Below are 23,218 nucleotides of genomic sequence, written 5' to 3' on the forward strand. Positions count from 1 at the left end.
TGCTCCAATAAATCAGCAGATAATCGCATGCACTGAGCATGCTCCACCAATGTTTCGTTCATCTATTCTGACACTCCGCTTTGATGCGATGTTAGTTGATGTGTATTTTTAATGCACTAGTTTTTTATTTATAATTCATAGTCTATCGCATCTAAACTACACCTTACAGCCAGTGAACCTGACTGAGTATAGTATAGTTTTTGATAAGCAACGGTGTTGAACTCAATGGGAATGGTAGTGAATTAAAACTGGAATATTTGATTATAGTTTATAATAAATAGAAGAAAGCAGAAAAAGGGGGTTTATTATTAAAACTTAACTAAATAAATAGCTAAACTAACTAGAAAAACTGATTGGAAACAAATTACTTCAGGTACTTTGGTTTAAATTGGATTACATCTCAAGATCATGGTTAATGTAACATCCTGAACCCTAAGGTACTCAAATTCTTCATTTATTGCATTTTAAGGGTCCTCGCGACATGAGATCTTGGGGGTCACGTCATGAGTGGCCGTTGACCTGTTGACCCGTTGACCCGTATTTTGGAGTCTCACGACGTGAGACACAAGGTCTCATGACGTAAGTGCGGCTTAATGACCCCAAACCCTAATTTTTGAGTATTTAAGGGAATAAGAGGCTAGGGTTACCCATCCTCATCCTCTCTCACCCTCTAAGCCTTTGGAAACCCTAGATTTCGATTCACCTTGAGATATTTTGTTTTTTTTACTGTGGAAAGGAAGGAAAATGAGAGAAGAATAAGCATCTTGGGAAGGAAGTCGCTTGGGATCATCATATTCATCAACTCTCATCTTGTTTGGACCATTGTAAGTGCCAAGACTCAAACTTTATCTCATTTCATGGTTAGATCTAGGCTTTTGGTCCCATTTCTCTAAGTTGTATCTTGTTGGAGTGAAGGATAACCATAAAGTTAGCAACTTTATGGATTCAAATGGTCTTTTGAGTCTTATAGCATTCAAATCTGGAAGTTGGTGTAGTATTAGAGGTTTGTATGTGAGTTTGAGACCATACTTCTACTTTTGACCCACAAGGATGGAGGGACATGCATGGTGCATGCATGTCCATAAAGCAAGCATTTTTATGGGCCATTAGGGTCCCTTTTAGCTTTTGGAAGGGTTGGAATTGAGGGCTTAATGGATTGAAAACGTTAAAACGTTGGTTTTGGCTTCAGACCGTTCTCACGATGTGAGACATAAGGTCTCACGACGTGAGCATGAGTCACCCGTCCCCGCTGAGTCGTCTGAGTCTGAAGTGAGTCCTGGAATCGAAACGGACGCCTCTCACGACATGACCAAGGACTGGTCACGACGTGAAATGTTGTCTTGGGCTTTTTGGGCCTTAATGGGCCACTGGTTTTCTGACTTTGGGCCTTTTTGTGCTTGGGCCCATTTAGAGCTTTATGTGTCATTTAGGAATTTGGGCTTTCTTGGATTAGGCCCACGAGGGGTTTTCCTCCCAATTAGGAAGTTGGCCGTATTGGGCTTTTGGTGCTATTGGTTTGGGCTTTAGATTTTGGGCCAAGTGAGGAAAGGGTAAAATGGACTTTTACCCGGAGGGTTGGACATCGGACTAGGATTCCAATTATGGGTTGTGCACTAATTATTAATTGGATATTACTGATAGATATGTTCCGAGTGGGGCTCGATGTCGGGCGGGGCCCATTATATGTTTGATATGTATGGTATGTGGTATTTTGGGGACTAAGCTTCGTGCTTACAATTTTCAATTTATGTTTCAGGTATTTTTGGATCCAAGGGGAAGAGCTCGGGGTGATCGCATTGCACACACCATGTTGTTCCACATTTTATTTGACTCTGATGTATTTGGATATTTTGGATATACTTTGATTCTATTATGGTTTTATGAACACATTTTGAAAGATGGTTTTATTATTCAAAAATTTTAAAAAAAATTTGGCCTTGATTTTTGGGACGTTCAGTTAACTTCGTTAATAGTGCAATAATTATTCATTCATTATGCATCGATTCCTAATATGAATAGCATCATGATCAGACTACTAATCCTAGTGAATCTAAAGACTCTTCATTTCATCGTCATGCCATTAATTATCCATAAATTCATTGTTGAGTTCATATTAAGCAAGATTTGATCTTTTTTAATCTTAATGATCATAGGAATTAAATCACGCATAGAATGATCATCTACTCATACATATACATTAAAGTTCATAACTTTATTAACCTAACCCTCGGTTATAATCAAACTCTAGTCATAATTACCAATGATCATGGACAATTATGATTCAAATTAACACAATCAGAATGGTTATCAAAACTCTATTAATTCAGCAATTTGCAATAAAGTAGCACTCTTTAACATATATGGATCTTTCAATCAAACTTGACAAAGTAACTTAAACAAGAATAAATAATCCAAATACCAAATTAATCCATAATCTCAATGATTCATCTAGTCTAGCACAAAGCAATAGGGGTTTGAAGACCTAAATTAGAAAGTAAAACACAGATAAAATCGCATGGAATGCTAATCATGGTCGGAACAACAAATCGAATGATTCCTGTCATGAATCGGACCCCGAAACCTTCAGATATTCGCTCCAAATCAACTTAACGGTCCTCTGGCCGCCTTCTAGACTCTCAAAACGACACTTCTTGGCTTTATTTTCACAGGGAACGACTTAGGTTTGAAGATATATAATTAGGTATAATTTCCAGCTCTATTTATAGGTTACCGTGATGCCACAACATGGAAAAATACTTTTCATGCAGTGGGAGATGAAATCTTCACGTAAACAATTTTTTTTGATTTTCCGCGCCGTGGAAATGGCTTTGCCACAGCATGGGAACTGGGAATTAGAATTTTGATCAAACACAAAAGTTGTCCAAAATTTTGTCTAGTTTTAAGAACATCATAAATCTCGTCAATCGGAGTTATGAGTCATGTGATATGGCCAAAAGACTAACGAGAGGTAAATCTGTCCAACAACATCATTTTTGCATCTTTTCAGCTCTATTCTCCTCTTTTTGCACCCCAACTCTGATTTTAACTGTAATTGAACATTTTCAAGAATATTAAATATCATATATATAAATATAACATTTTAAGCAAATATACTAAGATAATGGCCTAAAATACATTGTTAAATAAGGTCATATCAAAATACTTCACACTTATCTTTTGATTCTCCCCAAGCAAAACTTATTTTAATATATCACATCAAAACATAGCTCACCAATATCACACAAAGTAATCCAACTTGAACTAACCAATTATGCCTTACCTCAATGCATATATTTGTGTCTAAGATTCCTAATTACTTCCTAATTCCTAAATACCCACTTTCTTATAAACGTTTCCCACTCATTTTGAATAACATTCATTTTCGCATTCCTTCAATTTATACCCCTTTATTGCCCCCCTTTGTTTCAAAAGTTATTACCAAGCTTCCAAGCGACACTACTTATAAAGAAAATATTATATAATATAATTTTCCTAAAATATAACTACACTTTATTGCAACTGTTTATACTTTTGTGGAACTTTTTCTCTTTTTCACTTTATGTTATTTTATTTTTCACAGCTTTTTCAATTTATTTTTATCTTTTTCAATATTTCAATTTCAACTTTCACAAATAAAAAATAAAGCAATATTAATTTTACTTTTACTAATACTATTGTTTGTGACTTTCTAAGAAATTCATTGGAGTTTTCGAAATTCCCAAAGCCACTCACTAATGGAACCCATGACTTTCGATGAAACCCATGTAACCACTTTTTTCCCATCCATCTAAGCTTTTACAAATCAACGGATAAATGAAACATCTAAAGAGAAATACTTGATGAGTCTCCAAGGCCACAAATTGGTTCCACTCTTGAACTGTTAATTATTTTTGATATAACTCGACTCAAAGTGCAGAAGTTAAATAGATAATACTTGGAAACTTGACTCACTCTATTTTAACTCAGGCCCTATGAGATAAATAGTCACTGCTAGACTTTTTATGGGGTCTAAACATATATCTAATCTGAAACGTATTACGTCCCTCAAAATGCATATGGTTGTATTTTTATCTCATGATTTTACTAAGACTAGGAAGCCACAAATACATTATACAAATTGGCTCAACTAAATCTTAGAGTTCTCTTTGAATCTTCCCGCACAACACTTGCAAACCAACCCTAACACAACAATATCAAAATTTTAAAATGTACTATATTTTTAAATTAGACTATTTTTGCAAGTCTATATAATATAATTAAAATTTTTAAAATCTAGCATTTTTCAATAAAAAAATTTATGCTTGAAGTCCTTTTTCGACCACCTACCCCATACTTATTTCATACAATGCCCTCATTGTATGCATAAAATAAATAAAAGCACGTAAAAGCAATAAAAGGGAGAAAATGCACATACTCCCCTAGGGTAGTAGTGGAGAGATCGAATCTGATTGTTGTGGGCAAGTTTGACATCTCGAAAATTGATAGAAACTGGACTTATGCTACTTTTGAATTTGCTGGAAAAATAAAACCAAGAACACTGAATTCTGAAATGTGGTGAAAAAATTGCAAAAAGTTGCAATGAAGAGTGTCCATGACGTGGGAAGGTGTCGACCACGTCGAGGCGTCGAGTTTTGAAAAAGATGAACCATGATCAATAACTTGGCCACAACGTGGGAAAATGTTGACCACGTCGTGGTAATTGTTGAAGTCAGAACTGTCACTCTTAGAAATTGCGACTCATGGGGTGTACAATTCCTTTTTCTAATCTTCATAATGCTAAGTAAGAATTCTAATAATAATCCATCACGAACTCGACGCACACCCCACACTTATTAAAAGTCATAGCTATCGATTATCAACTTCAAACTCTCCCGAATTTTTCTCTCGTGACAAAACCGGACTCGATCCTAATTATTGAAATTACTGAAAGCACCCAAAGGACAAAAAATATGCAAAGATCTAAAAGATCAAGGGCATCAACATGGAAAACAAAATTAAACAAACTAAAAATAACAATAACAATAAAAGCACACTAAAATAACTAGCAAATCAAAATAACTAAAAAGGATATCACGATCACTCATCTTCGTCGAAATCATGCTGCAATTGTTGATTAAATCCATTCCATGCAAGAAGGGGTTTGTGAAAACAAAAACTTTCGGGACCCGTCAGGCTATTTTTGTTACACCCGAGTCCTGGTAAGTCCCCTTTTTTCCCTTAAATTTCAAAATTTGCAACTTTGGACCTTACGTTCGGCATACCTGACTGGTATGCTGGGCGTAAGGGGATTATTGTGAAACGACAATGTTTTGAGGAGTACGCAGGGCGTACTCCGTCTGGAGATAAATCATAATCTTTAAGGTTTGGATCGTATATATTGAACCTTAAGTTCCATTTCGCCAACCCATTTCCAGCCTCGACCACTTGAAACGTTGCCCCTTGCAAACCCTAGCCCCATTGTTACTGTAACATTCCCAAAAATAAGACCCGAAAATTTTTCATTTTTATATTAATAAAATAGTAAACTATAAAATTGTCATAAAACCAAGGTAACAAATTATATCAATACAACATCAATCATCAGAGTAAATCACAAAATACGGAATCATGTGGTGTGTACGCTGCAATCTTCCCAAGCTCTTCCCCTTGGAAGCAGAAGTACCTGAAACATAAACTGAAAACCGTAAGCACAAAACTTAGTGAGTTCCCCAAAATACCACATACCATACATACATAAATAAACACATAATGGGCCCCGTCCGACATACATATAAATAGATAAACATATAACACATAACGCATGCATTAATCAAAAAGATACATAGCATACAAAATGGTCATGGAGCCCCGCTCGGTAAGCATACGAGCACATAACACATGCAAGAGTCACACAGACATCTAACATTCTAACATAAAAAAATCATGGGTTGGCATTGGTGCATTCGACCCGCAAAACATGGTGAGGAAACTCACCTCGCACTGCTGAATCTCACAGATAAATCTCTGGTTGATGGCCCGCTAAAACAATCCTCGTGCTATAATCACAAAACATCATCCAATTAATAATTGGGTCCTGACTCACCCTAAGAGTCCAAACTAGGGTAAAAGACCTTTTTACCCTTCCCTATATTTTGGCCCAAGGCCCAAGCCCAAATTATCTAAAGGACCGAATTCTAAAATTATCACCCAAGGCCTACTATGGCCCGATTTTCCAAATTGGGCCCAAACCCCTTCATGGGCCTTACACCATGGTCCAAAAATATTCTTAGCATAAAATAACATTTTGATGACCCAAAATAAAGCCCTAGACTCCTAAGGTCTAAAATAAAGCCCAAATTCCGCAGCCCAATGCTGAGTACGTGGGGTGTACTCAGCCTGTACGCTAAGCGTACTCTCTTTAGGGCTTGTACACGCGGCGTACCAACTTGTATGCCCAGCGTACTCCCCCCTGCTTGTCCAACTTAAATGGTTAAGACTTCACTCCAACATTTAGATCTGACTTCCTTAAGGTGGTTTATCATAAAATTATCACCCAAGGCCCACTATGGCCCGATTTTCCAAATTGGGCCCAAACCCCTTCATGGGCCTTACACCATGGTCCAAAAATATTCTTAGCATAAAATAACATTTTGATGACCCAAAATAAAGCCCTAGACTCCTAAGGTCTAAAATAAAGCCCAAATTCTACAGCCCAATGCTGAGTATGCGGGGCGTACTCAGCCTGTACGCTAAGCGTACTCTCTTTAGGGCTTGTACACGCGGCGTACCAACTTGTATGCCCAACGTACTCCCCCCTGCTTGTCCAACTTAAATGGTTAAGACTTCACTCCAACATTTAGATCTGACTTCCTTAAGGTGGTTTATCATAAAATTATCACCCAAGGCCCACTATGGCCTGATTTTCCAAATTGGGCCCAAACCCCTTCATGGGCCTTAAACCATGGTCCAAAAATATTCTTAGCATAAAATAACATTTTGATGACCCAAAATAAAGCCCTAGACTCCTAAGGTCTAAAATAAAGCCCAAATTCTGCAGCCCAATGCTGAGTATGCGGGGCGTACTCAGCCTGTACGCTAAGCGTACTCTCTTTAGGGATTGTACACGCGGCGTACCAACTTGTATGCCCAACGTACTCCCCTCTGCTTGTCCAACTTAAATGGTTAAGACTTCACTCCAACACTTAGATCTGACTTCCTTAAGGTGGTTTATCACGTAAAGTTGCCGACTTTACGTGCATGCATGGCTTAATGAGGCTATTAAAGCTTAAAAAGACTTAACAAATGACTTAATGCATGCATGAGACCACCAATACCATAAAGTTTTCATTTTTTATGCTAAAGGAACCCTCAAAACATCCTTATCTACAATGTTTAGCTTCTAAAACGGCCTTAACTCTTCAAGACCAACCAAAAGGGACCAAAAAGAACCAAAACAAGCTAAAGAGTAGATCAAAGCAAAGAGTAAACAAGTTATGGAATTTATACCTCAAAAGTCACCAAAAGATGGAGCTAATTCTGGATCTCTAAGCTCCCCACCAAGGAATGAGTCTTCCACTTCTTTTTCTATCACTTCAGAGAGCATAAAACCCACCCAAGATCAAAACCAAGGCTCAAGAGCACCTCACAAAACAAATGGACGAATTAGGGTTTTCAAGGGTAAGGAGGTTGAGTAAACATGTCCAAAAGAGGCTATCACATGGATTATATAGGGTGCAACACCCTAAAATTAGGGTTTCATTTAAACACACGTACGCCCCGCGTACACAAGCATACGTCCCGCGTAGGTGCCCGAAGGCGCGATCCAACCTCGCACTAGTACGCCAAGCGTACACACATGGTACGCCCTGCGTACTAGCTACTCAGCTAGTACGCTAAGCATATCCTATGGTACGCCCTGTGTACTAATCATAAGGACCAAAAATGAAATGCTCATAAATAGAAGGGTTGAAAGGGAACATACCAAATTCAAGTGTTACAGTTGCATTTTGAAGCTTGAGAGTGTGTTTTTGTCTGTTTTAAAGGAAGAAAAAGGTGGTGATGAAGCTTGGAAGCTAAATGCATGCTTGGATATGGAATTCTTGCATCATCCTCAATCCTTATAAGGTATAAAGTTCATACCTTGGTGGTTAACTTGTTAGATCTTGTGTATATGATGATATTATGAACTTTTGTCCCCAAATATGACCTTATTGTGCATGGCGTGCTATAGAGAAAATGGGCTATCCTTTGGGACGTTTTTCTAGGCTTAGGATAATAAAAATGTGTTCTTGACTCTTATCTTCCTCATGCATGAGTTTGGTTGTCTTAATAGCTTAAGATGTTAGGGTTTTTAGTGTTTAGCACTTAATGGCCATTCAAGACCATAAACTTGGAAACTTTATGGTCAAGGACAAAATTTGGGACTTGGATCTGTAATTTGGCGAAAAATCTTAAGTATTAAGCACTTAATGGGTTGAGAAGCTTCCAGCTACGTACGTTGGGCCTACGTGGTTAGGTCCTCGTCTTTTTGGTCGTGATCGAGTACGCTCCGCATACGTTCGAGTATGCCCTGCGTATGGGGTTGGGTTGACTCGGTTGGTTTGTTGAGTTTGACCAATTTTGACGTAACGGTATTTTCGGTAATTTGGTATTAATTAATGTTGGGCAATGATTGCATAATAGGTGACAGGTAGAGCCGGTATTCGGAGTCGAGACTTATTTCAGCTTGTGTTCGGACTGATAGGTGAGTTCTCTCACTATGCCAATGGGTCTAAGGCACCAAGGCCGACCCATTTATTGAGTTTATATATATATATATATATATATATATATATATATATATATATATATATATATATATATATATATATAGAGAGAGAGAGAGAGAGGGGGGGAGAGAGAGAGAGAGCTAGGTTCGTATGTGGATGGTTAACTATTGTGTGGTTGTAGGGACCAATCAAAAATTAGTAAAATTTAAATCATTATCTAAATAAAAAAGGGTATACTTGTAATATTACATACATATATTAATTAATATCTAAATTAGCGATTAAAATCCCTCAATTTTAGGAATCAGTTTCTGAATTACCCTATTAAACCCCACCTTCATCAAACGACACTCACATCCATTCAAACCTCTTCTTTCACATACACATATCACCCACTCAATCGCATAATTCCTGCTTCAGTACTGATTTTGCATCAATATGCTACGGCTTGTAGCAGTTAATGGGAAATCAATATGCTAGGATCTGCTCCTCGAATTTTTTTTGACTTCAAATTTTTAGATTTCCTTCTACGTAGATCGGCTCCTCTGTTTTGCATCGTCTGAAGAATCATTTCCCGACTTCCTATCATGTTTTCTGCATCGCCTTCTTACTGGGGATAATTATCTCCTACGTGATTTTGTGTCGATTGAAAGATGGAGGTGGCGTCACAACTTCATCTGGAGGTTATATTGGTGGCGAAATTGAAAGCTGTAGCAGGGGATATCAGATGCAGACGCCTGCATCAGTACCGATTTTTCTTTATTAACTTAAATTGATCCTCATTAGTACCGATTCGTGATGTTATAATCTGATTCAGTCTGCATCATCTTCTTTTCCACCAGTACAAATTTATAATTTGTTTTGACAAAACTGCAAAATTGGTCCCTGTGGTATTCAAAAAACTTTGGATAGGGTCCAAAAAGTTTCCAACTTGCATGGATGGTCCAAAATCAAGGTTTTTCTTTGGTTTTGGTCCTGAAAATATTAAAATGTCCATTTTACCCTTATTATTTCTTTTTTCCATTTTTTATTGAGTTTAGTATTTAAAAAATTATAAAAAAATAAAAAATAAAAAAAATATCACCTTACCCCTCTCCACGACTTCACCCACCGTACCCCCTTCTCTCTCTCTCTCTCTCTCTCTCTCTCTCTCTTCTTCTTCTTCTTCTTCGTCACTTGCAAATTAAAAAAAAAAGAGCAACACATAACACCATCGTTCTTCCATTTGACTTTCTCTTTGTCCCTCTCTTTCTCTCTCTTATACAAAACCTGCAACTCAAGAAAAAATTCAGAACAAAAAATTTGTATGTGTGTGCGCTTCGTTAGAAACCAAGATCACCGGCGAACACCAGAACTCCGATGAGCACCGAAACTCCAAGATCGCCCCTGCAATCTTCCCCTCTCCCTTTCACATGCAAAATCTTACTTTAACCTGCATCATCTTCCATTTCTCTATCGACATCTTCCTGATTCAAAACTCATATACACTAATGCACACACATGAATAGATACACACACACATAAACAAACACTCTACAATCAGTTTGTAGGTTTGAATCTTAACTTTACAAGCCCTAGATTTTCAATATCCATGGCAGTCAACCCTAGAATTTACAAGACCCGTGTTGAATCGATTCAAATCGATTCATCTGGTTCAGTTGGACCTTCAACCTGTGATTGAAGGGTAAGACTTCCATGTCTCTCCTATCTTCTTCTTGACCAAGAAACCCATCTGGATTAATCAGATGAAAAGATTCAGAATTTGGTCCATCCATAATGCATTCATAGATTGAATCGATTTGAGCATGAGATGTATAGGTTTATTTGGGTTCAGAATCACCGCCAGATTCAAATCAGAAAGATGGAATAACGCCTACACCCACAGTCGTGGATTAAATCGATTATGGTGAGTTATGGCATTCAAGGGCTAATTGGGACAAATTGCGAACCAAATGGGGCTGCGGCGAAGGCCGACGATGGTGCCGATGACCACGGGTTTAGAGGATCATGGTGGTGTCATTGGGTTTAGGGAGGAGTATACTAAAGGAGAGGAAGAGTCTGAGTCGTGATCTTCTTGGTCATTGGAGAGAGAGGGAGAGAGAGAGAGAGAGAGAGAGAGAGAGAGACAGATAGTGTGTGTGTGTGTGTATGAAGTGGGTCCATTCTTTTCTTTTCTATTTTTAATTGATAAAAGATTAAAATAAAAATACAAAAAATACAAAAAGGAACTTAGAAGGGTAAAATCGTCCTTTCAGGTTTCTCTAGGACCAAAACAACAGAAATTTCTTAATTTTAGGACTAAAACCACGGAAAGTATTCGATTTTGGACCTTCCATGCAAGTCGAAAACTTTTTGGACCCTATCCACAAATTTTCGTAAACCACAAGGACAAATTTTGCAGTTTTGTCATTTGTTTTTATGAACCAGGACAAGGGCATAGGCTGAATCATCTTTTTTTTCCACAGGTATAGATTTTTTTTTGTTTGCTTATATCTGATTCATCCATCATCTATAATCATCATAATATTTTTTATTTGCACAATATTTTTTGTCATGTGAAGGATGCGATGTTTCTTGTTTCAGATTCTAGGGGGTTGGGTCAAAATTCTAGAATCATTTTTAAAGGGTGTGAGCTTAACTTATTTATATCAGATTACTCCCTATTAAGGAGATATTTGAGTGGAAAATCGGAGATTATTGATGTTCTTCATGGGAAATTGATACCGCAAGGAGGTATGTATCATTGTCTCTTTTTCTACATTGCTTTATGTATTTTGATTTTGAAATCATCACCTGTTCATAGTTATATAATTATGAGAATCCTTAAATTTCTAGATCATTACTTTTCCAGAATCGTCATTCCTATGATAGTTTGTTAATTCCAAAGTCTTGTTCTAGAGTTCATTATAATTTTGGATTTTTCATTTGGGGTTTTCTGTTATTTTAGCAGAATAAGAAAAATGGAATTGAATTCCCTGCACCATCTCTCCTGGGAACAGTCAAATCCATCAAACATGGAATCTTAAATTACATTTGATCAAATTTCATTTTATAGTATTTTTTTTAAACATTTAACATCTTTTGGATTTCACCTCGAATTTGTTTTACATTCTAACAGAATATTATATCAAGAACATGTGTTTTATGTAATACTCAGATTCTCACATAATACCTATTATTTTGTTTGCAGGTCTTCAGAACAATGATAGGGTATTATTTAAAAATTGAATCTTTTTTACGTGTTACATTACATAAATACTGGAAATAAACCAAGAACAGATGGGGATTCTTCAAGAATTGCAAGAATGTTTTTTTAGATTTTTTATTCATTTGATGTATTTCACTTTATAAATATATTTTTATTTTCATTCGTATAAAAATGTAAACAGATTCTGCAAGAATATATCTTTTACATTAATATTTTAACCTTTCAAATGATATGTTATTCAAATGCAATGTTATTCTGCAAAATTAGTATTCTAACATTCTCATAGAATGTCATTCGGTTAGAAAGTCATTCTGACAGAATAAAAAAGCGGGTAAAATTAAAAATAACGGTAGAATTTGATATTGCCATATTTATACATATTTTTAGGCAATATTTATTTACATTTTTACTAATAATTTGGTTATTTGCATAGAATAATGGTACTTATAAGCTAAAATTATATTTTGCCGCCAAAGTAGAAACATTTTCGAAGAAAGGGACCAAAATTGACAACACTTGGAACTTTGGAGACTTGGAGAATCAAAAGACAAGAAACCCATGAAATCTGATAAATTCACGTCGTGAGAAGTTTAGATTCACGACGTGAGTTGGAGTGTTCTAGAAGATATGCATCCGGATGGAGGAATCCTTGTCGAACACGATTATCTCATATTCACGACGTGAGACTTATTGGCTCACGACGTGAACTCGGCAAAATCAGAAAGTATATATATCCTTGTCCATTACAACTTGGAGGACTTTTGGCTGATAGAAGGCAGACCGAGAGACGATTTTGAGAGGAAAAGAAGTTCTGGAAGAGGCTTTAATCACCTAAGAAGAGAAAAGCACATCAATAGTTTAATTGTTTGGTACTTTCATTATGATTTCTATTTCGATTTGTGTTTGTTTATTTGTTGCCATGAGCAGCTGAATCTAGCTACTCTTGTTTAGCTAGATGACTTCTGACTTATGGTTTAGCTTATTAATATTGGATTTGCTTAGTTGGTAATTTTCTTGTGTTCGATTTGTTACTACCTAGCATGTTAATATTTGTTTCTTTAGTTACTTGAATTCATGTTCTGTGTAGCTTAGTGACCATTAAACTGCATGAACTTGTTTACCTAGTGATTTAGTGAACATTAAATTGTTAAAGCTAGGATAGACCAAAATCTTATATAGTAATTGAAGTAAATAAATTTAGCTGTGCTAGAGAACATAAATTATGACCATAATTGTGTTTACACAATCTTACATAACAAATTCATAATCATAACTAATTCTGTGTTTGATTGTGTGACCATGCATAGTTTTACATGAATGAGTTAATTATTGGTAAATTTAGACCTAAATTACTAATATAAAATAAATTAGATAACCAACTTTGATAATCCATGATAGTTAGCTAACCATAAAGAAGAAGTGGATTCGAACTAAACGAGAGCGTTTTTAGTAATTGATTGAATTTGAGTAAAGTTCGTCTGATCTTGTAAAATCAGATAAAACCCTTTTAAGTTGTTAATAATTAGGTTAATTTAGTAGTAAGTAGATTAATTAGTTAACACCGTTCCCTGTGATCGACACCCAACTTACCCAACTATTCTATAATTCAACTAGGTACATTGCCTAGGTGCATTTTAGTTAGTTAAGTTAGTTAGGTTATAAATATAAAATTAGTGGGTACTTTTGTGCACATCAGAATTAAAATTGAATTAATTAAAAAAATCAGAATTCAAAATAAAAAGAATCAAATATCCCTTAAATTTCAAAAATTTCATTAATTAAACTCATGTTTCCTAATTTGAAGATAATGCAAATGTACAATATTACCCTTTTTTTAATTAAATGACATATATTCTATTTTCTTTAAATTAATAATATTGGTAAATCAATTTCTTAAAATAACCAAAACCATTGGTCCATATTTATCCCTACATCCACACAATAGATGTCATCCACATTATAACCTATATATATATATATATATATATATATATATATATATATATATATATATATATATATATATATATATATATATCCTAGGATGTAGGATTGCTATGATAACTCTATATATGATTTGTTGTGTATATGTCGACATATAGATTATTGGGTTGAGGCTACGTGCCAACAAACCCGGTATGGTTGGGTTGAGACTGGAAGTCAACATACCCGGTATGGTGAGGTTGAGGCCATGTGCCAACAAACCTGGATTGATGGGCTGAGGCCACGTGCCAACAAACCCTGGACGGTTAGGTTGAGGTTTTACTGCTTTGTGCTATAGATCAACAAACCCGGTATGATTGGGTTGAGGTCAAGGGCCAACAAACCTTGTATGCATGCTTGTATTGTATATGTATTTGTTTGTATTGTGGGGTATTTTGGGAAGCTCACTAAGCTTTGGCTTACAGTTATGATTTTAATTTTTCAGGTACTTCTGATGAGCAGGGAAAGGCGAAGGCGTGATTGTACACATCATCCCGTAGTTTATGTTGATTGATACTTGATTCGATGTTTTGACTTATTATGATTTGTAAACAATGTTTTGGTAACTTTTGAGCTTGTGGATTTATGTGTGAAAAGTGAAAAAAATTTACTCTGGTTTTTGGGACGTTACAATTTCATTTGCTTTCTTTGCACCACTAACTAATAAGTAGAACAAGAATTGACCCAACTAGTCAAGAGTAGTGTAACACTCAGTTTCAAATTTTGCTTCATTATTTGGGCTATGGGCCAATCTTCAGTTGTCTTGAGGCTTAGGGCTTTGGGGAAGAAAGGTTTTGGTCTTTTCGGATGTGGGTGTCATGGTTTAAGTGATCCAAGTGTTCGATGGTGTCTTAGGAGGCCAAGGGTATAATTGTGATTTGATTACTTGGCATTTTATAGATTTTGGGTTGGTTCAGGAAGTTTTAAGGCTATGGTGTGTTATTAGAAGCGTAGGGCTTCTCTCCACCTTTCCGTGGATATAAGATTTGTTGGAAACAGACCTAAGATTAGGAAGTTATGGCAATTTGAAATATTTGGCAGATTAGCCCTTAATGGAAAAGGTTTGCAAGTTAAGTCACATGCGTGCATGGTAAGGAGAGCACATGCCTGGGTGAGTACGTCCAACGTAAGCTGGGGGTACGCCCAACGTAATGAGCAGAGTGCCAAACCCTAAATTTTAGGGTGTGGGCACTATTTAAATATCCTTATGAGCTCAAGGCTCTTTCATTTCTCAGCATCCATTGTCTTTGAGCCTCATTTCGAACCCTAATCCCCTTGGTGGTTCATTCTTGATCTTGGAGGTGATTTTGAAGGGTCCTTAGTGTTATTTCAAGGAAGTGGATCATGATGATCAAGCTTGGTGTAGCCTTGGGGTTATAGATCTAGAATCTTCAATCTCTTGGGAAGCTTCAGGAGGTAAAAAGTTCTTATCTTGACTTCTTCTTATGCTATTTTGAGTTTAGGGCAAGATTAAGGGTTTTTATGGTGTATTAAGTTCTCATTGTGAGTTTGAGCCACTCCAGGAGCTTGGAGTGATAGATCTTGCCTCTTCTGATGTTTCTAGTTCATAAAAATGCTTGCTTGATGTTTAAGAATGGTCCATGCATGTTCTAGTTGGATTATAACGGGTCTTAATGGATTCCCATTGAGTCATGCAAATGACTAAAGGTGCTGACTTTATGCATTAAGAGCTTTATTTTGAGGTTCTCTGAAGTTTGGGTATAAAGTGCTTAAGTGGTTAAGCCAAAAAACAAGTTTTGGATTAACCACATTACGCCCCACGTAACTAGCGGTACGCCCAGCGTACCGAGTGGAAGTCGCAATCTGGATTCATTGAGTACGCCCAACGTAGTTGAGCGTATGCCCCGCGTTCGGCGTGGACTTTGGGCTTGTTGTATTTCTGGCTTCGCATCTTGGGCCACCTTGTTGCTTTGGGCCTTTTGGGCTATCTGAGATCAACTGTTGGACTAATTTTTGGGCTTAGGCTAAGGACCATATGGGGGTTGGGCCTAATTTGGAAAATTGGGTCATTAGTGGGCCTTTATGGATCTTTTGGTTTTGGGCCTTTTTGGTCTTGGGCTTAGGCCTCAGTTTTGGTTCATGTTGGGTCAGGGGTAAAATGGGTAAAATCATTTTACCCCAAGTATGGATGGTGGGCCTTAGAATGGAACCCAATTGCTAATCGGGTGTTATTTTGTTTTGATAGCTCAGAGGAGTCGTCAGGACAACAACTAGGGATTTCTTTCAGTGAGCTTCTGCATTCGAGGTGAGTCTCCTCACTGTTATATGGGTCGAAGGCACCAATGCCGGCCCATTTGGTTTATGTTTCATAGGAAGACCCGAGGGTAACCCTTGGCATTTTGTATGAAAGACCAGGAGGCGGCTCCTAGCAATCTATATGCAAGACCAGAGTCTGAACTCTGGCAATTATTAGTTAAGTAGTTGTAGATTGTATGTTAGTTGTCTTTGTGATGCTTAAATAGAAGACCAGGAGGTGGCTCCTGGCACTTGTCTGTAAGACCCATGGTTTTGGCCCGCGGCCTAGCTAGGAGGATCACGAGGCGGCTCGTGGCATAATGGCAAGACTATGGTTGGCACATAGCACTTTTATTGATTGATTGGATATGTATAACATGTATGGATCGTATGATATGTATGGTATGTGGTATTTGGGGAAACTCACTAAGCTTTGTGCTTACATTTTGTGGTTTATGGTTTTAGTTATTTACGGTTCGAAAGGGAAGGGCCCGAATTGATCGTAGCGCATACACCCGTGTTTTCTGCAATATATGATGTTGGGTGTGAACTCTGATAATTGATTTATTTTGAAATGCTTTTAACTGTTTGGATAAAAGTTACATTAGTGTTTTGATTATAATAAAAATGAAATTTTTACCCTATGATTTCGGGATGTTACAAGTAGCAAGAGTTCGGTCTTCCCCTTAACCATTGCGATACTGTAACGCACCGTTCCTGGTACACATTTAATTTATTAACCAACTATTTATTATTGAGCTACTTGACGAGTTGGTATCCCTAACTCGCCGAGTAGATGCCAGAAAGGACGCAGGGTTTAAAGAGTCTACTCAGCGAGTCCAAGCATGAACTCGACGAGTAGGTCTGCCAGGAGGAAACCCTATTTTCAGGGTTTTGCACCCTATTTAAGCGACTTAAACCCCCTTTGGGCCTCCCTTACCAGCCTCCCTGCCCTCCAGAAACCCTAATCCGATTGAGAGCTTCACCTTTGAGATTTTGAGTATGTTTTTGTGTTATTGAAGATAGTTGGAAGAGCTTGGAGCTAGAAAGCTTGTGGAAGAGGAACAAGATCCAGGAGTACATTCATCTTTGGAAGCTTCTTGAGGTAAAAATCTCTTAGCTTGATAACCCATAACTTAGATCTCCTTTAATGTTGAATTGTGGGTCTTCTTGACCCTTTTGAGTGGGATAAGTTGCTTCTTAAGGGTTTTATGCTAAACAATCCCTATTTCCTATGATATTTGGCCTCTAGAGTCATAAAAGGAGTCTTGAACCCGTTTTCATCGAAGCCATGGTCATGGTTATGGAAGTAGGTTGTTATAACTTGAGCTTGGGTCCATTTGAGGTGTACAAAGCCATCAAGTCTCCAACTTTATAGAAATGGACCATGGAAACAACCCAGATCTGTATTTTGGAGCTGCAGAAGTGTGAAACCAGTTATCTAGGTTAGATCTGCAAGGGACTCGACGAGTTCATAAGGGAACTCGGGGAATCTGATGAAGAAACCTCGATGATGTTCATAGGACTCAGCGAGTTGTTTCAGGAACTCGGCGAGCAGGAGGATCATGTCCCTTTTCTGAATATGCCAGGACTCGGCGAGTCTGAGATGAATCCAGGGAACTTGTAGTATGTTAGATCCTTCGAGATTTGATGAGTATACTGATTTTTGTTATGGTGTATTTTCAGTATGGTGGTTCTACGACCTAGGCCGGAGGGCACTTCAGGTGAGGGATCAGGTTCGGGCTCTGGATCCGAGCAGATGGATGAGCAGACGATGGAGATTCTTTCGTCTGAGGTTACACGTAGCATTCTAGAGCAGACTCCTGTGATCTTTGGATCGGTCAAAAAGGGTATTTTACAGCTTCTGGATGAGAAGTTGAGCGCTTTCCGCACTGACATAGCAGCCATGATGGGGTCGCACAAACTGACGTTTAGGGAGTTCAGAGCATGTGGAGCTCCCGACTATCATAGGGCTCGGGACCCCATTTCTAGCATCAGGTGGTTGGATGTGTTGGATTAATGTCTAAGTCCATAACTATATTTGGTATGTACTTGACCCAACCCGACATGGTCCATTTGGGTTGCACTTCACCGGCACAATTTATATGGATAGTCTTTTGAGAATAGTATATTTATGATTTATATTAATATATTATAAGTTCTAATATATTAATATGGAATCATATTATTTAATTAGTATTGATCAAGAATTAATTTAGAATTAATTAAGTGATCAAAAAGAACTAATTAAATATGGACTCTTATATATATGGAATAGGCCAAGTTCATTTAGGTTGGGCTAAGATTTCATGGATGGTCCATGGAGCTTTTAACCCATGGATCCTATGTAAATGAAAGGTCATGGGTATTAGGGTTTACATGGATGTAACCCTAATCCTCCATAATATATAAAGGGGTCCTTGGCTCACAAAATTGGCACAAGTGTGTGAAAAAAAGTGTGGGCCGATTTTAGTGAGCATACATATTCTCTCAAGTTCTTCCAAGGTGTTTTGGTGATTTGTGATTCCACTTGAGGCTTCCACACTATTGGGGCTAAGCTCTTAAAGTTCAAGACTTCAAGCAACATCAAAGGTATGTCATCTAACTAGAACTTTGTAGTATAGTTGCTTCATAATATGCTAGTTAGGATGAAACCTTGGAATATTGATTATTTGCATGTATAATAGAGAAAACATAGATCCAAGGTTTATAGGGTTGCATGTACACCATAGGAGTGTTAGAATGCTCAAAACCCAACAGTGGTATCAGAGCCATGGGTTGTTTTCTGTTATATTGATGCAAATGTTTTATTTTCAAAGTTGGAAATAAAAGGAAAAAAACATGACGTTTGTCAAATTTTAAGATAATTAATTGTTTTTGTGAAAAACTAATTATTTGTAAAATTTGAATCATTTGCTATATGCGTTGAATTAGGTCAAATTTAGTAAAAGATAAAATGATATGATTATTTTATTAGTTTTAAAAGTTTGATCTAAAGAGTTTTTTGAAACCTCCATAAGTTATGGATATGAAAAGGTTTTTTAAAAAAATTGATTCAAAATTTTTTATGGAGTTACGAAACTTAGTCTTAATGTTTTAAAGAATTCCATAACTTGTTCTTAAGTTATGGAACATGAAAAGTTTCATCATAAAACAAGTATTTAACTCCATAAGTTATGGAATCCAAAAGTTTTCAAGAGTTACAAAACTTGCCCTCAAGTTTTGGAATTTGGAAAAAGTTTTTTATGATAAAAAAAAGAATTGAATTCTAAAACTCTTGGGTTCATAACTTAAACAATTAATTAAATGGTTTTAATTTTGAATTTAATAATTGGAATTATGATGTTTTTATTGAATAATTCAATTAACTCTTATGGACTTTATTAATAGTTAATTAAAGCGTTTAATTAAAAGAGTATTATTAATCCATAAATATATGGTTTGAGTTTAATTAAATTAAAAGTCTAGTTTAATTAATAGATTAAACCACCAAGTATTTTAAATGTCTAAAATACACCCTTATACTATTATAATATTAAAAGTTTAATATATTATATGTATAAGAGCAAGTCGTCTTACCATTAGTAGGCCTCATTCACGAAGCCGATCTATAAGGGGGGTATAAGGTTACTGCCTATAAAATGGCAGTTTAATGGGTGTCCACTCTCACTCACCGCTTCCTTGACGGGTGGAGGGTCGTTAGCCGAACAGGTAGGACAAGGACTATAATTCTCCCTTCATTAAAAGTATTAATGATAAATACTAAGTAACTAAACCTTTTATAAATTCCTAATCTTAGTTACTTAGGAAAATGTGAATAAGGTGCTAATCCATGAAATTACACTTTGCACTTTGTTTAAGCTGTTAGTGGAGCGTGTGTGGTTAAACGACACACTAACCTGGACTTAACAAGGTAGGCAAAGGGTAACTTAATGTTTATCATAGTATCGTTGGAGCGTGTGTGGTTAACCGGCACATCGATTGAGGGGTAAATATTAAGGGTACCAAGTATATTTGCATGGTTACTTCACACCTTGTTTTGTGATCCTCGGCATCCCAGTCACAAAACCTGAAGGGCACACTCGAGATTGAAACATGCCATTGAAAAGTTCAATGAATCTCAAAAGAATCTAGGAGTTTCAAAACCAATTAAAACCTAATAATACATTTCGTTTATCTTGGTGGAAATTGGTGAATCGTCATTCACCTACCTTCAAATATTTTATAGCTTGGATTACGGCATCCCTCTTCCAAGTTATAAAATAGTTTGTTGGGTCCTAGCCTTAATATATCATATTGGGTGTTATATTAAGGACTTAAATCAACTTTACGTGAATTTCTCCCATTGTTGATGTCTGGTTTAGACAACAATGATCTTCCCAAACCAAGCTTTCCTAATGAATATGACTTCCCGAGTTTGGCTCATGGAAGTCATACTTCTCTTCCTCCACCTCCTCCAATTATTCTCCCTAACCTACAAGTTCAAGGTCACTCAAGCCCTAATGGCAAGCAAGGTCTATGTGTGATCACATCTTAGAGATGAAGTCACATATTGACAAGCCGGGAGAGTTGGGTGTCAAAGTCTTGAGAAAGTTGGATGTTCAATCACTTTCTAAGTCATATAGTGAGTTCCTTTGGGACTACTATGAAACAGACTATGACATGAACCTTAATGATCATATCTATTTGCTTGGTGCTGCTGAATCAGCAATGATTTGGAACGATAGTAAAGCAAATTTGATTAGAAGATCAACTTCCCAAAAACTTTATGGACATTGACGATGGTGACACTGGAAATCCAGAAAAAGCATTCTCTTCCCAATGGAAAGGGATTGGCCATAGTCAACCCGATTGACCAAATGGTAAAGAGAAAGGCTAAGTCTGAGATAGTCTCATTACCAAAGGGTCCATATGTTTATTTTGCCAAAGGAAGGGGCGTTGATTGCAAAGCTGCCAAATTTACCTAAGGATGTTAAAATCAATAAATTTGACTCTACATCAGGTAGAGCCCATTATCTAACTCTGTTAAGTTCTATTCTGAGATCCTCATTACATGATGTGACTGGGTCACATGTTGATGTTTTAAGAATCAAAGAATAGAGAGAAATCTTAAAGGAAGTATATGCTGATTCTGATCGCGAAGGTGGATTTCGATCGCATCAGAATTTTGAGCAGTTGCTTAAGAAGTTATGATATATTGCTAAGGAATAGATAACAACAATTTTCCATGTGGATTGTAAGGATAAGTTTTTCCGCAAAGTTTTAAAATAAAAGAAAATTGTTTAATTTTATTTATTTGAAGTATCCTTACAATGGCATTTGTGGAAAATTGTTGCTTATATGATTCCACTGACAGCAATATTGGAAAATGGATTTGATTCTTTCATTTGTGGTAGTGTCTAAATTTACCAAATCAGGAAAGTTCCTCATCACCCAAGTTTCAATTGGACCGAAACTTGGAATCATGCAAGTTGAATAGTATGATGAATGAGAACTTTCAAGCATTGGAAAATCAAGACTAATTACTTGTTCACATGGATGTGTGAGTCAAGTGAAGGACTAAAGGGATCGAGTACACATTCTTGTGCACTGGTCATGTCCACCATAAAGCTCGTTAAGACTATTTGATTTACTAAAGTTTAGTAAATATTGTTATACTTACAAGTTTAAGTATAATTCTGAAACATTGGAAAAGTCTCAATGTATGGCAGAACGAATGGGAAGAATCAAAGGTATGTCATCTAACTAGAACTTTGTCATCTAAGCTCTTAAAGTTCAAGACTTCAAGCAACATCAAAGGTATGTCATCTGACTAGAACTTTGTAGTATAGTTGCTTCATAATATGCTAGTTAGGATGAAACCTTGGAATATTGATTATTTTCATGTATAATAGAGAAAACATAGATCCAAGGTTTATAGGGTTGCATGTACACCATAGGAGTGTTAGAATGCTCAAAACCTAACAGGATGATGTTTCCAACGCGTTCCGCACCAGCAGATGTCCCGAGGGGGACAAGGTTAGGCTTGTGTCCTGTCTTCTAAAGGACAGGGCACATGACTAGTGGGAGGAGGTTGGGAGAGCTATTGGTGATGATGCAGTGTTTGGTGCGATGACCTGGAGTGATTTCACAACCAGGTTCATGGTCGAGTTCGCACCAGTTATTGAGGTGCATCAGCTTGCTAGGAAGTTCCAGGATCTCCGACAGATGACTGAGACAGTGGCGGAGATTACCGCCAAGTTTAGGGAGAGGGCCCTTCTTGTTCCGCAGTACGTGGCGGACAAGGAGATGAAAAAGGTCTGATACCATGAGATGCTGAGGAGTGATATCAGACAGTTTGTGAGCCGATCCAGCTGCAAGACGTTGGAGGATATGATAACGAGGGCTCGTGGGAGAGAGATTAATTTAGAGATGGAGAAGAAGAGGAATCCAAATGTGACATCTGGCATGGAGGGTTCGGGCAAGAAGACCAACGTGTCTGACCACAGGTCTAGGAGCCAGCAGAGCCGCAGCCAACGTGGCAAATGTGTCAAGTTGCACGATGGGGTGTGCAAGGCAGGGAGTTCTGGCTGCTTCAAGTGCGGCCGAACTGGGCATATAAGCAGGGATTGTACAACTACTACCACCACCACCACATCATCTGATCTGATTTGCTTCCATTGCAATCAGAGAGGACAAAAGAAGTCCCAATGTCCGAGTCTAGCAGCAGCAGGTCAGGTGGTGGCACCCGCTCCTACCACTTTAAGGATTAGAGACGGCCGTCAGGGACGGGCATAGGCGCCAGCGGCGAAGAGCAGAGCCTTCCAGTTAACAGCAGAGGAGGCACGTGCAACCCTTGATGTGGTTACGGGTATGTATCTTCTCCATTATCTCTTTATTATTCTGATTATTACTCATGTTTGTATGTTTGTGTATAGGATCGTTCTTAGTGAACGACATATCAGCTATCGTATTGTTTGACTCGGGGGCTACCCGATATTTTGTGTCGCTCGCACTTAGCAAGCGATTTAGTAGAGCTCCGGGG

This window comes from Lactuca virosa, chromosome 9 (genome assembly GCF_052849685.1).
Source record: "Lactuca virosa cultivar CGN04683 chromosome 9, Lactuca_virosa_CGN04683_v6, whole genome shotgun sequence".
NCBI lineage: Eukaryota > Viridiplantae > Streptophyta > Magnoliopsida > Asterales > Asteraceae > Lactuca > Lactuca virosa.